Source organism: Bombyx mori, chromosome 14 (assembly GCF_030269925.1).
Source record: "Bombyx mori chromosome 14, ASM3026992v2".
NCBI classification, from domain to species: Eukaryota; Metazoa; Arthropoda; class Insecta; order Lepidoptera; family Bombycidae; genus Bombyx; species Bombyx mori.
Window position 1 is genome coordinate 5,234,747 of NC_085120.1, and position 13,790 is coordinate 5,248,536.

General features: G+C 40.7%; 1 protein-coding gene across 3 annotated transcripts in view; it reads right to left on the reverse strand.

The window, feature by feature from the left end:
- The window catches only part of LOC101746132 (carbonic anhydrase-related protein 10), a 141,600-nt gene that overhangs the window by 34,075 nt on the left and 93,735 nt on the right, over positions 1–13,790 (reverse strand). Inside the window, exon 1 of one of the 3 annotated variants that reach the window (XM_062672035.1) lies at positions 6,143–6,303. The exons of the other annotated variants lie outside the window; for them this stretch is intronic. The gene's annotated coding sequence lies outside the window, so the exon portion shown is untranslated. Of the gene's footprint in view, positions 1–6,142; positions 6,304–13,790 lie in introns of those variants that run through there. 3 annotated transcript variants of the gene reach the window in all.

Genomic DNA, 13,790 nt, shown 5'->3' on the forward strand with positions numbered 1-13,790 from the left:
TGACATCGCCAACGCATTTAACACTCTGCCCTGGACCGTGATAGGGGGGGCACTGGAGAGGCATGGAGTGCCCCTCTACCTCCGCCGGCTGGTTGGGTCCTATTTGGGGGCCAGGTCGGTCGTATGTACCGGGTACGGTGGGACCCTTCATCGTTTTCCGGTCGTGCGTGGTGTTCCGCAGGGGTCGGTTCTCGGCCCCCTCTTGTGGAATATCGGGTACGACTGGGTGCTGAGGGGCGCCCTCCTCCCGGGCCTCCGCGTTATTTGTTACGCGGACGACACGTTGGTCGTGGCCCGGGGGGATGATTTTAGGGAGTCTGCCCGTCTCGCCACAGCGGGAGTGGCCCTCGTCGTCGGAAGGATAAGGAGGCTGGGTCTCGACGTGGCGCTCAATAAATCCGAGGCTCTGTGGTTTCACGGGCCGCGGAGGGCGCCACCCGTTGACACCCACATCGTGGTTGGAGGCGTCCGGATAGGGGTCGGGGTGCAGTTGAAGTACCTCGGCCTCGTGTTGGACAGCCGGTGGGCCTTTCGTGCTCACTTTGCGGAGCTGGTCCCCCGATTGATGGGGACGGCCGGTTCTTTGAGCCGGCTGCTCCCGAATATTGGGGGACCGGATCAGGTTGTGCGCCGTCTCTACGCGGGGGTGGTGCGATCGATGGCCCTGTACGGTGCACCTGTGTGGGCTGAGCCGCGCAACCGGGCCACTATGGCTCGGTTCCTGCGCCGGCCGCAGCGCACCGTTGCCATCAGGGTCATCCGCGGATATCGCACCGTCTCCTTCGAGGCGGCGTGTGTTTTGGCGGGGACGCCGCCATGGGAGCTGGAGGCGGAGTCGCTCGCTGCCGACTATCGGTGGCGCAGCGAGCTTCGTGCTCGGGGCGTGGCGCGTGTCCCCGAGAGTGAGCTGCGGGCGCGGAAGGCCCATTCTCGGCGGTCCGTGCTCGAGTCGTGGTCGAGGCGATTGGCCAACCCCACGTGGGGGCTACGGACCGTCGAGGCGGTTTACCCGGTCTTTGATGACTGGGTGAATCGTGGCGAGGGACGTCTCACCTTTCGTCTGGTGCAGGTGCTGACCGGGCACGGATGCTTCGGGAAGTACCTGCGCCGGATAGGGGCTGAGCCGACGACGAGGTGTCACCATTGTGGACACGACCTGGACACGGCGGAGCATACGCTCGCTGTCTGCCCCGCTTGGGAGGTGCAGCGCCGTGTCCTGGTCGCAAAGATAGGACCTGACTTGTCGCTGCCTGGCGTCGTGGCGTCGATGCTTGGCAGCGATGAGTCATGGAAGGCTATGCTCGACTTCTGCGAGTGCACCATCTCGCAGAAGGAGGCGGCGGGGCGAGTGAGGGAAAGCTCTCCTCACTACGCAGAAACCCGCCGCCGCCGAGCAGGGGGTCGGGACCGGGGTCGTATCCGTGACCTGGCCCCCTAAGAGCTAGGGGTCCCACCCGTTTTGTGCGGGGAGGGACCCAGACGAGGGGTGGCGTGCTCTGCACGCTCACCCGCAATAGGAAGCCGGGTGATGGTAGACCGCGTTCCCCCGACCGCTCTGGGGGAAGGTGTAACGCGGCGCCATCAAAGCGGGCTCTCGGCCCGCTGAACGAGGGAACCGGTGGTCGTTTCGCTGGCGGCCACCGGTCCGGCGTCCGTGGGACGGTGGGATGGATGTAATGTGCTCTGCGTCAACCCTGTCCCGCCGTTTCAATAGCCCCGACTGGGCTCCGGCCCGGTCCGAGGTAGGGCGCCGGTTGTGAGCGGCAGGAGTTTTTAGTGAGGTTCAACTCCCACATACCCCACCTGCCGCGCGGGTGGGGATCCGGCGATTTTCTCCTGTGGAAAAAAAAAAAAAAAAAAAAAAAAAAAAACCCACTCGAAGCCCCCTAATGACGTGTTTAACCCTCTCCTGTTTGTACTTTTGACGTAACTGTAGACGAACAACATCGATAGAATTGTGAAGTGACCCTTATCAAGAGTAGTAGGGGTAACAAAAAAACACTATTTAATTACTCGAACGAATCTACACGTAGGAAGTTGTTATTAGCATTTGTTTAAATTGCATAATTGGGTGGACGAGCTCACAGCCCACCTAGTGTTGAGTGGTTACCGGAGCTCATAGACATCTATAACGTAAGTGCCGCCACCCACCTTGAGATATGAGTTCTAAGTATAGTTAGTATAGTTACAACGGCTGCCCCACCCTTCAAGCCGAACCGCATTACTGCTTCACGGCAGATATAGGCAGGGTGGTGGTACCTACCCGTGCAGACTCACAAGGGGTCCTACCACCATCATTTATATAAAGATATGGTTACTGTATGATAGATAACAAGAAGTACAATTGCTTGTTAAATCAAATAGAACGTGGGCGTCACAACGATGCATCTAGTTCTGAAATAAATGAAAAAATACAATTTACAAAATTGCGACATTCTAAAATTTTCATAACTTAATTTTCGCTTCTTTTTCGTGTTGCAAACGAGACGATATTAATAAAGGCTACACTACACCCTCTTGGAAATGTCGCCAGACAGACGGGCGCCGTGCCTGTCTGACCTAGATGGAGGTTACTGAAAACAAAGTATTCTTATTTTTGTTAGATTTTCGTAACAACAGAGCTAACTTACTGGTGGTAGGACCTCTTGTGAGTCCGCACGGGTAGGTACCACCGCCCTGCCTATTTTTGCCGTGAAGCAGTAATGCGTTTCGGTTTGAAGAGTGGGGCAGTTGTTGTAACTATATTCGAGACCTTAGAACTTATATCTCAAGGTGGGTGGCGCATTTATGTTGTAGATATCTATGGGCTTCACTACCATTTAACACCAGCTGGGCCGTGAAGCCCATCTGGTGTTAAAGGTGGCTGGTTCACGCTCGTCCACCCATCTAAGCAATAAATAGGTAAAAAAAGCAATTGGTTATTAATTTTCTTTTAATTAATAAAATTAGATTGGCTCGTCGATTAAGTGTCTTGAGTGTTGTCCGGTCTGGATGCGATTCTTGGTTGTAGTCAATATGTTTTGATGTTGATATATATGTTTGTCTCTTGGCGTCATTTTTTGGTTTTATGGAGTAACAAACGTTGACGGCGCCAAAGGAAATTCTACCTTAAAAACTTTATCAAATGATTTTCTAACAATATTACGGTGCAAAGGCAACGATTGCGCCATCAAAAGCAATTTTTACTTTGGACAAAGAAAAGTATCGTGAAAAACGCATTTAGCGAAATCGTAAATCTTATCGTGTTAGATTCGTGCTAGTCGAATCTGATGCTTATATACTTGGAGACGAAGTTGAAAATTCTATGAAACGTGACTGCTGTGTAGGCGCGCCGGAAAGCTCGTAGACAAAGCTCATTGCAAACAGGATGTGGAAACGAAACTTATGTTTCCAGTTGACGTAAGCTTGAATAGACTTTGTAAATAAATTGTGTAAGCTCATTATGGTTAACCATAGATATCTACTTTTCAATGCAGTGTTTTACTCTTATAGTTGTGATTTAGAAATAATAAAATTAACCGAAATTTTATTAAAGGCCACGGGTATAATTAATTACCAAGGAAGTGTAGGACGTGGTACTAATGATACTACAGGAAGTTCGATAGCCGTATATAATCAGATGGACCGTGAACTTGTCGACTAGTCTCAGTTACTTAAATAAAACTTCATTATTGAAATATGTGGTAATAGTTAAATTTTCAATTTTTAAATAATGAAATTTATCGTGTTTGATGCCCCAATAAAAGAAGAGGTTTTTTTTGTGTGATAAATACCACATCCATCTTTTACTATTGAATGTTCAGAAAGAGAGCTTCCGGAGGGGTCGCCGGAGACGACCAGACGCGACAGTTTGGCGCCGCACCCAACTTGCCAAGAGACTGGGGTGAGCTCGGTGTTGACAGACAAAATAACTGAAAATATCGATGATAGGCAGCGTATTGACCCGTCATTACCTTTTGCCGATGTAAAAGTAAAGGTATCGTGACAACAGCCGTCATTTGCTTGTTTTTTTTTCTTATTGTGTAAAAATTTCAGGTAGGTATTCGAATGTTGTGATTTGGGATAACAGCTGTGGCATTTAAACTGTTAATATATTTCGTGTTCAGTGAAAAATTAGGCGATTTGGCTCGAAAAAAAAATCAGGGTTCCGTAGGACACGTTTCTGTCAGAATTTTAGTTGGTCAATTTTCGTTTGAACTATGAATGAGTTTCGAAATTATCTATTTTGATATGTATGGTTTTATTTCTGGAGATAAGAGCTGGCAGGAGCGAACGATAGATTTGCGTACTTTTTAATATCTTTTTTAAATTATAAATCTAAAAGGGTTTGAAAATACAAGAACATTGAGCTATTTATATGTCACGTGACGTAACGGACGTATACGCGTGATGCGTAGAGAGAAGATGCATGTGACTAGGAGATGTATGGAAATGGTAGTGCAAGGTAGAGGGGGAAGAGCTCGACCGAAGAAGACATGTGAACGGTCGAAGGATCAGTTGAAACGGTCGGTTCGTTCTTTAGTCGACTATTTTATATGTAAGAACGGTCGGTTCGTTCCTTCTCGTCTATTTTGTGTCTGTCTTTAAGGAAGTCAAAAAATTTACTGCCTGTCGCTAGTCACGTACGCCCTCGTTCCATTTCTTTTCGAATTTTTGTCAAGTCTCTGTCTTAGTCTGTGTCTATGACTAGTCATTGTAGGTCTTATGTCTTGTCAAAGAGGTTGCACGCCACGATAACGTTGGTCGAGTGTGTGAATGATGATATGAAAGAGAGAGGAGTGAGCTGTGAGATGACGGCTGATAGAAGAGAATGGAAGAGAAAAATAGCTGTGCCGAGTTGCCGACCTCAAATAATGGTATAAGGTGTAGAAAAATAACTGAATAATATTTAATTTCCAATATTTAATTTTCTGGCTAATATCAACATCCCGAATTGGTATTCGTTGTTATCAGATGCACGGGAATCCTAAAGATTATTACAATGGGTTAAAGGACGCAAAAGTTACATTAGAAAATCTATAACATGGTGTATTCATTTTGTGTTTATGTTCAGTATTTCATTCGAGTATGAATGAGCACATTACACTAAATAAGTTTTTGTTTTTCATAGAATTATAATAAAATTGAAACAATAATTATGTATTTTTGTGACACAAAGTGTCATTTAGGGCACTTCTTTTTCTTTCGTTTATTCATTTTTATAATTAATAAAAAATTTAATTGTTATATTTCGTAAGTTTTCTAACACATTTTATTGGTATCATCATCATCAATAAAAGGAATGTTAATGAATGAAGAAATTCAGAAGTCTAGCAAAAATGTTTGTTTCTGGCAATACTTTGGTAGTTCTCTCTGTATTGTTTTCATTGGCTTGGAGTTTGAGTAATTGAGAGTATATCTTTTATATCCCTTTGTTAATGCCACTTTTGTTGCTCTTCTTGCGTGTAATTCTTTGTGTTGTTGTTTATTTTCATTTGTCGGAATCAAAGATTTTTATCTTTTCTATTTGTGATATTTTCGACTATGAGATAGTAGAAGCGACCAAAAAATAAATTGTCGCACATTTCCTAATCATATTAATCAAGTAGTGAGAGCTTATTTGAGCATTGAACGGAAATAAAAAGAATATATTCAATTTAAAAATATTTTTCTTACTGGTGGTAGGACTTCTTGTGAGTCCGCACGGGTAGGTACCACCGCCTCGCCTATTTTTGCCGTGAAGCAGTAAAGCGTTTCGGCTTGAAGGGTGGAGCAGCCGTTGTAACTATACTGATACCTTAGAACTTATATTTCAAGGTATGTGGCGCATTTACGTTGTAGATGTCTATGGGCTCCAGTACTCATGTAGCACCAGATGGGCTTTGAGCTCGTCCTCACATCTAAGCAATAAAAAAAATAACAATTAATTTTAAGGTTTTTTATTCTTTAGTTAAAGCTTAGGATATTAGAGCGAAGTTATTAAGTTATTGTGTTTTATAAAGATATATGGTCGAATGTATGTGTCCTCGATGCGTGTACTTTTCATGTTAATTGGACATATCGCAGTCCGTCTAAAATAATTCTAAAGATTCCGTCACACATAAACAAATACACACACATACATACACAACTTCCATAATTATATTATACACCATCACTTAACTGCTTTTGACATGTGAATTAAGTCGAGAACGTCAAGTCGCTTTGTACGCACTTATCTATTGAATTAAAGCCACGATACTATATCGAGGAGAAAAATATATTAAAAACCATTACAAAGGATTTCGTCAACAAATTTCCGAGTGATCCAATTCCATTGGCTGTCTGTTCCACTGTGGGGCTGTGTATCGGATTCCCCTGTTCGAAATACAAATAAACGTGACCGTATTTACACCGTTTTTGCTTATTACATGAAGTGACTATCTTCTTTTCAGACTTTAAATTCGGAACTGCTTGGTGTGCATGTGTGCGTTTATAAATTAAAAAACCATGTATGATATTAATTTTTATAATTATTCTACTATATTTATTTTAAATCTTATTAATTATACAATCTTTTTTATTTATTTATTAAAAATACAATTTTTCAAAAACACTATATAAAAATAGATTTCCGTTGATGGCGGTGTCTTCTATTATTATTATTATTATTATTAAATGTTTTTATGTCATGGATTATAATATAAGCATCAAAATTTGATACTGGGATTATTACTGAGATTTCTATGTCATGGATTATGTAAGCATCAAAATTGGGTACTGTGATTATTGCTGAGATAAAGTTTTACATAAATTTCAGCATACAATAATCCATTCCAAAAAGCAAAAGCCCTAAAATTCATATTTCGTTAACTTTCCGAGTTGAATTAATTAAAGTGGACATTTCTTAGACACGCTCACGGAGACCATTCGGAAAAACACCGAATTAAGTTATAGATCGTGAAAAGTTATTTTGAATACTGTTGTTAAAATTTTTTATTGCTTAAATATGTGGACGATTTCACAGCCCACCTTGTGTTAAGCGGTTACTGGAGCCCATAGACATTTACAATGTAAATGCGCCACCCACCTTGAGAAGTTCTAAGGTCTCAGTATAGTTACAACTGCTGCCCCACCCTTCAAACCGAAACGCATTGCTGCTTCACGGCAGAAATAGGCAGGCGGTGGTAACTAACAGTGCGGACTCACAAGAGGTCCTACCACTAGTAATTATGCAAATTATAATTTTGCGAGTTTGATTTTTATTACACGATGTTATTCCTTCACCGTGGAAGTCAATCGTGAACATTTGTTGAGTACGTATTTCATTAGAAAAATTGGTACCCGCCTGGGATTCGAACACCGGTGCATCGCTCAACACGAATGCACCGGACGGTAAATATTTAATTTGTTACACTACGTTATGATGGACGGTCGCTTGCAGCCAATAGGTATCGCAGAGTTAATTTAGTTGAGTGGATTCGCCTGCATTGTCGCTTGTTTATCGTCACCCGAAGCGACTCGCGGTCAACTTAATGGTATTAGATTTTGTATGTGTTTCTTTGACAGAACAGGTTTTTTTTTATATATATTCAACTGTCGTAATGGAAAATCCATTTACGTCCGTGGCAAGAACGCGCTCTTCAACTAACATGTTTTATTTATTAATTAAATTTACTCATATGGAATTAGACGATTTTTTACATTTGATTTTGCGATGGCGATTTGCGATGGAATGTTTTTTTTTAAATTCTACACGGTTAAGGTGAACACATCTTATTAATTTACGGTAAGTTCAACGTTAACTTCTATCTCGTAATATTATAATATATTTCAAAATGTAGTACCTACTTCAATTTCGTAATACCTTTTCCCCTTTTTGCTGGACCAGATACACTTCGAATACCATGGACTCTTCATAAATAAAGAACATAGAAAATTATCTCTACCCGCAATCTGCGATATTAATCAAACTTATTGTTTTAGAGACGGACCCGTCTACCATAATAAATAAATAAATATTTACTAACAATCACGCCACTTTAACTGGTCCCGTGGTAAGTTCGTAAAGAACTTGTGTTACACGTACCAGATAACGGAAATAAATGTAATATTTTTATTATACACATACATATATTTAATATACATCCATAACCCTGGAAAAGACATTTTTATATTAAAATTTATCATACAAATATCTTCCCTTGGCGGGATTCGAACTCGCAACCCCCTTGTGTAGTGACCATGTCACTTACCACTACACCAGACGGCCGTTAATGATAATGAATGTATAAAGTCTGCAAAAGCAAACAACAATAAGTCTGAAATCGTAAAAAGTGACTTTCCCGTTGACCGCTTAAACACCAGTAACGTTTTTAAACGACTGACTAAAGACCACATTCCGAGCCGCAGTAATAAACGTAAAATGCTTTCGTTGAACCTGTATCAAAATTACCGCTCCATTTAACACAAAAGCCGGCGAATAATGTTGAAACGTGACGACGTATTAGGGAAATTAGATGGTTAACTCCGGATATTATGTTTTGTGTTCGTTTTGTTCGATATGTTCATTTGCCTGGTAAAAAAAACAATACAAATATGCGAATTCAATTCGGGCGTTAAATATAAAAGCTAAATTAAATAGTAGGTACGTTAAATAGTACGGTTCATTAGAATAGGGCTGCTCAGACAACGGCCCAGAGGAATGTTTTAATCAGAAAATAGTTTTGGATATTTAATAGTTTGGATAATAGAATTCTTTGTCAAAATTTTTTTTTTTAATTTTTATTGCTTAGATGTGTGGACGATCTCACAGCCCACCTGGTGTTAAGTGGTTACTGGAGCCCATAGACATCTACAGCGTAAATGCGCCACACACCTTGAGATATAAGTTCTAAGATCTCAGTATAGTTACAACGGCTGCCTCACCCTTCAAACCGAAACGCATTATTGCTTCACGGCAGAAATAGGCGGGGCGGTGGTACCTACCCGTGCGGACTCACAAGAGGTCCTACCACCAGTAATTACGCAAATTATAATTTTGCGGATTTTGATTTTTATTACACGATGTTATTCCTTCACCGTGGAAGTCAATCGAGAACATTTTGTTAAGTACGTATTTCATTAGAAAAATTGGTACCCGCCTGCGGGATTCGAACACCGGTGCATCGCTAGATACGTCTTATCCTTTAGGCCACGACGACGACAAAACATATGATCAATATTTGGCATAATTTATCTTTATTCTTGTAACATTCAATTTCCGTGATATCATTTAGAAGTGAAGCTCTATTTTACTATTATTTGGGGGAATTCCCAGAAAATATATTGTTTTAAAAAAAAAAAAAAATCTGCGGCTTTTCAGCTTTTGTAGTAAATTTAATTAGCCTGCAAAAGTATGTAGTTTGGACAGTCCTGCATTAGAACATCGAAATTTGAATGTTAAATTTATGTTTTTCTTGTTTCATTAGAGTAAAATACATCACACTGTATAAAAATACTTTTATTACGCAAATCGTGTATCCATTTTTGAAAAATAACAATGAATCAGGATTCGACCTGACGCGCACTAATGTGCGAAGAATAGGATTGTTATTGTTACACAAATATGAATTTAATTATACTCGTAATAACATGATTATTGAACATTATAGCATCGGCGCAAATTATGTAGATTGCTGAAATCTTAAACTTTAACTGAAGCCTGTTAATAATTACTAAAAAAGCAATGTATACAATTTACTAATCGGGTAACACGATTTACAAATACTAGTTTTAATATTTAAATAATAATATTTTTCAATTTCACAAAATTGACTAATTATTGACCACTGACAACCGCTACTTCAAGTTTTAAAATCTTTGTTTTTTTCTAATACTATTATATATTAATATTTATTATATAATTTACTTTGAAGCTATTTTTTTTAGGTTAGTTGAAAAATAGGCTCTCTTCTAAACCGAACAGCATGATTACGACGGAAGGAAGATCTTCCACCGAGCGGGTGATATTGCTCGGTAGACCAACGATCCTAATGTTGTTGTTCGGAACTTGTAATACGCGAGCTTATCTTGAAAATGTCGTAAGCGAGATTCAGGCGTCTGTCAGATATCTTGTGTTGTATGATGGCTACCGCCACATAAATTATTCCCTGAAAACGTACTATTTACGAATGCACCGACTCCTGGTAACTGAAATGAGGTCATAGAATAATCTCGAATGATTCCTTTGAACATGCAACATGGAACCTAGCACACATTAAAAACACACACAGAGAACCAAATCTCTCCATAAACCCAGACGCTGCTTTATATCCGAGCGAACTGAATCATCGACAAGGTGTCTAAAACTAGGGCCTGCATTAGCAGATTATTTTTACAAAATTACGTTAAAACTATCCGGGATAACACAATGGAATCCGTACGAAGCTATAACAGTTCATTTACAGTATCCAGAACATAGTGGAATTGGCTGTAACAATATTCCGCCCGCATCAGTGGAAGAGAGGGGAATTTATTATTTATCCCGGCAACACCGAGCCTAGATTGTTTCGTTGTTTATTTACTGGACTGTTACAAGTAACACTATGAGATGCCGTGATATTTTGTTTGAATGCTGATTCTACTTTTCTTAAAATAATGGTTTAAAAAAACGAACAAAATAGGTACGCTTTTATAGAAAATCCAACAAAAAAATAGAAAATAAATTTGAATCAAAAATAGTAAAAGAAAAATGATTTTACTGTAAAAAAGCGAGGGTTGCTTTTCAGGATATTCATTCATTTAATTATTATTTTTATTAAATTGTCATCGGTCCTTAATAAGAATACCAAATTTCGAGTTAATCCGACGTTTTGAAGGGGGTCAAAATCATGTTCAAAGATTCCGTTACATACTAACTAACATACATACGTCTGAAGCTTTGTAGTCGTCGTGGCCTAACGGATAAGACGTCCGGTGCATTCGTGTTGAAGCGATGCACCGGTGTTCGAATCCCGCAGGTGGGTACCAATTTTTCAAATGAAATACGTACTCAACAAATGTTCACGATTGACTTCTACGGTGAAGGAATAACATCGTGTAATAAAAATGAAACCCGCAAAATTATAATTCGCGTAATTACTGGTGGTAGGAACACTTATGAGTCCGCGCGGGTGGGTACCACTACCCTGCCTATTTCTACCGTGAAGCAGTAATGCGTTTCGGTTTGAAGGGTGGGGCAGCCATCGTTACTATACTTGAGACCTTAGAACTTGTATCTCAAGGTGGGTGGCGCATTTACGTTGTGGATGTCTATGGCCTCCAGTAACCACTTAACACCAGGTGGGCTGTGAGCTCATCCACCCATCTAAGCAAAAAAAAAAAGCGTTTTAATAAATGTAGCGGACCTAACTGATGATGGTCAGAGTGTGTGGTACCTAATTAGAAGATATACTTGTAGGAGAAGCCACAATAATTAACACCATCGTCAGACATCGTAGGGGCGAATAGCGTGATCGAGCTAAGAGAAATATTGAGTACAACAATCACGTTCGTTGTCTTAGAATAATTTATAAATCTTCTCTTGACGTTAGCAAACGAAAACGAATGACAGTTCTTAGGCGGAGGCACCGCTCTTTAAGAAGGCTAGTTGGTAAGTACGTAATGGCGTCTATGCGCCTCCATCGGCTAAGCTCTGTCGTAGCACGAAGTTAGCCGAGTTCCGATACCGCAATCGTGCTGCCATCTCTCGGGAATCGTGCTGCGTTTCGTTTAGCTACCAAACTAATGATCGTCTCCGACATACTTATACTCCTAACTTTTTCAACTTCTGCTATTACTTTTATATCATACGTAGGAAGTCATGTTGGATGCAGGTGGCAACGGGCCAGCCGGACTAGAGATCAATTGAAGAGGCAGATATATTCAGCATCTACAAGCTGACATGACTATGATGATGATGTATAAATTCATATAAAATACTAACTAAAGTGTCTGTGACGGGTAGCCATCATAAAACACAACATATTTGACAGATGCCTGATTCTCGCTTACGACATTTTCAAGATAAGGTTCCATATACACAAGATCTGAACAGCAACGTTTGGACCGTTAGTCTAGCGAACAAATTCACCCGTTCGGTGCAAGATCTTCCTTTCGTCGTTATACTTTCCACAGTGTCTAATCCCTAAGCCCTTAGGTAATTCCAGACAGAGATAACGCTCTACGAAGCTGAAATCAGGCGATTGTCTTTTTCCAAAGGTCGATGTACAATATTTATCGCCGGGTGCTGTACGCCTAATGGTTTATGGGCTATGGTTTATGGATGTCAACATTATTAAGGACGTATTTACTGGATGATAAAAATACTCAAAGTTTATTTCTGAAAAAATTGTTTGGTCTTTGTTACTCTTGACCTCCTCGTAAAGGGGTCGATTGAGTTAGGTATAGGTTAATGCCAAGTAAATGCAGTTACCGTTGTAACTGGCATAAAGAGAACAATGGCCAATTTCCTTTTGCTAGATTTCACGTGTCTACGTCTCGAGTGAAGTGCTAGTGAATAATACATGGTGTTGCTCAGAGCTCACCTTAATATTGCACATCTTAATTAGTCGGGAATAGCCAAGATAGTAGGGATGTTACACCTTCACGTAATCTTGTACAAACTTTGTTTATAGTATATGCACGAAATAGCTTAAGGTGATTCATCGACGCGACAACCTTAAAGCCGTAATATATTTGATGCACGAAGTTGTCGATTGCAAATTTCAAGCATACCGAGGATAAATAAGTACTTTTGTGAAGCTTATAAAGATAAGACGCTTGGTGTACTAGTAGCCCATAGACACAACCCATTGAGTTTCTCGCCGGATCTTCTTAGTGGGTCGCGTTTTCGATCCGGTGGTAGATTCTGCGAAGCACTGATCTTGCTAGGGCCAGTGTTAGCAGCACTTCGGTTTGAGCCCCGAGAGCTCACCTACACACTAAAGTAAAGCTGAAATTGCTTCTTAAGGCTATCAGCATAGATAAAAAAAAACTACTAAGTACTAGTACTGAGCGATACGACTGTGTCAGTATTCAATGATAGCAGACAAGTATCAGTTTTTTAATGAGACTCGCACATGACTCACGTCCACAAGTGATAGGTTTAACATTGATATCAGAAAAATCATACTGTCAAATAATTATAATATTCGTAATTACTAATTTTGCCATTGACGTCAACTCCTAAAGGGGGTGGCGGTGAGCTCGTATATCTACGTAAAAAATAATAAATGAATATCAAATCGCAGCAGAATGGTTGGTTACTTCTTTTTCGGGCAGGGGTTGAACCTCCTACGAGATGTCCACGCCTAGGGAACACGCCGGTTTATTTTATTTTATTTTTATGGCTTAGATGGGTGGACGAGCTCACAGTCCTCCTGGTGTTAAGTGGTTACTGGATATACATCCATAGTACAGTCCATAGACATCCATAATGTAAATGCGCCACCAACCTTGAGATATAAGTTCTAAGGTCTCATAAGGTAACATTACTACTTTACGACAGAAATAGGGATGGTGGTGGTACCCGCGCGGACTCGTGGTTTGCAGATTGGATTTTAAAACAATCACGCCACGTTAACTGGTCCCGTGATAAGTTCGTAAAGAACTTGTGTTACAGGTCCCAGATAACGGAAATAAATGTAAGATTTTTATTATACATATACATATATTTAATATACATCCATAACCCTGGAAAAGACATTTATATTTATCATACAAATATCTCCCCTTGGCGGGATTCGAACCCGCGACCCCCTAGTGTAGTGACCATGTCACTTACCACTACACCAGACGGCCGTTTAAATTGG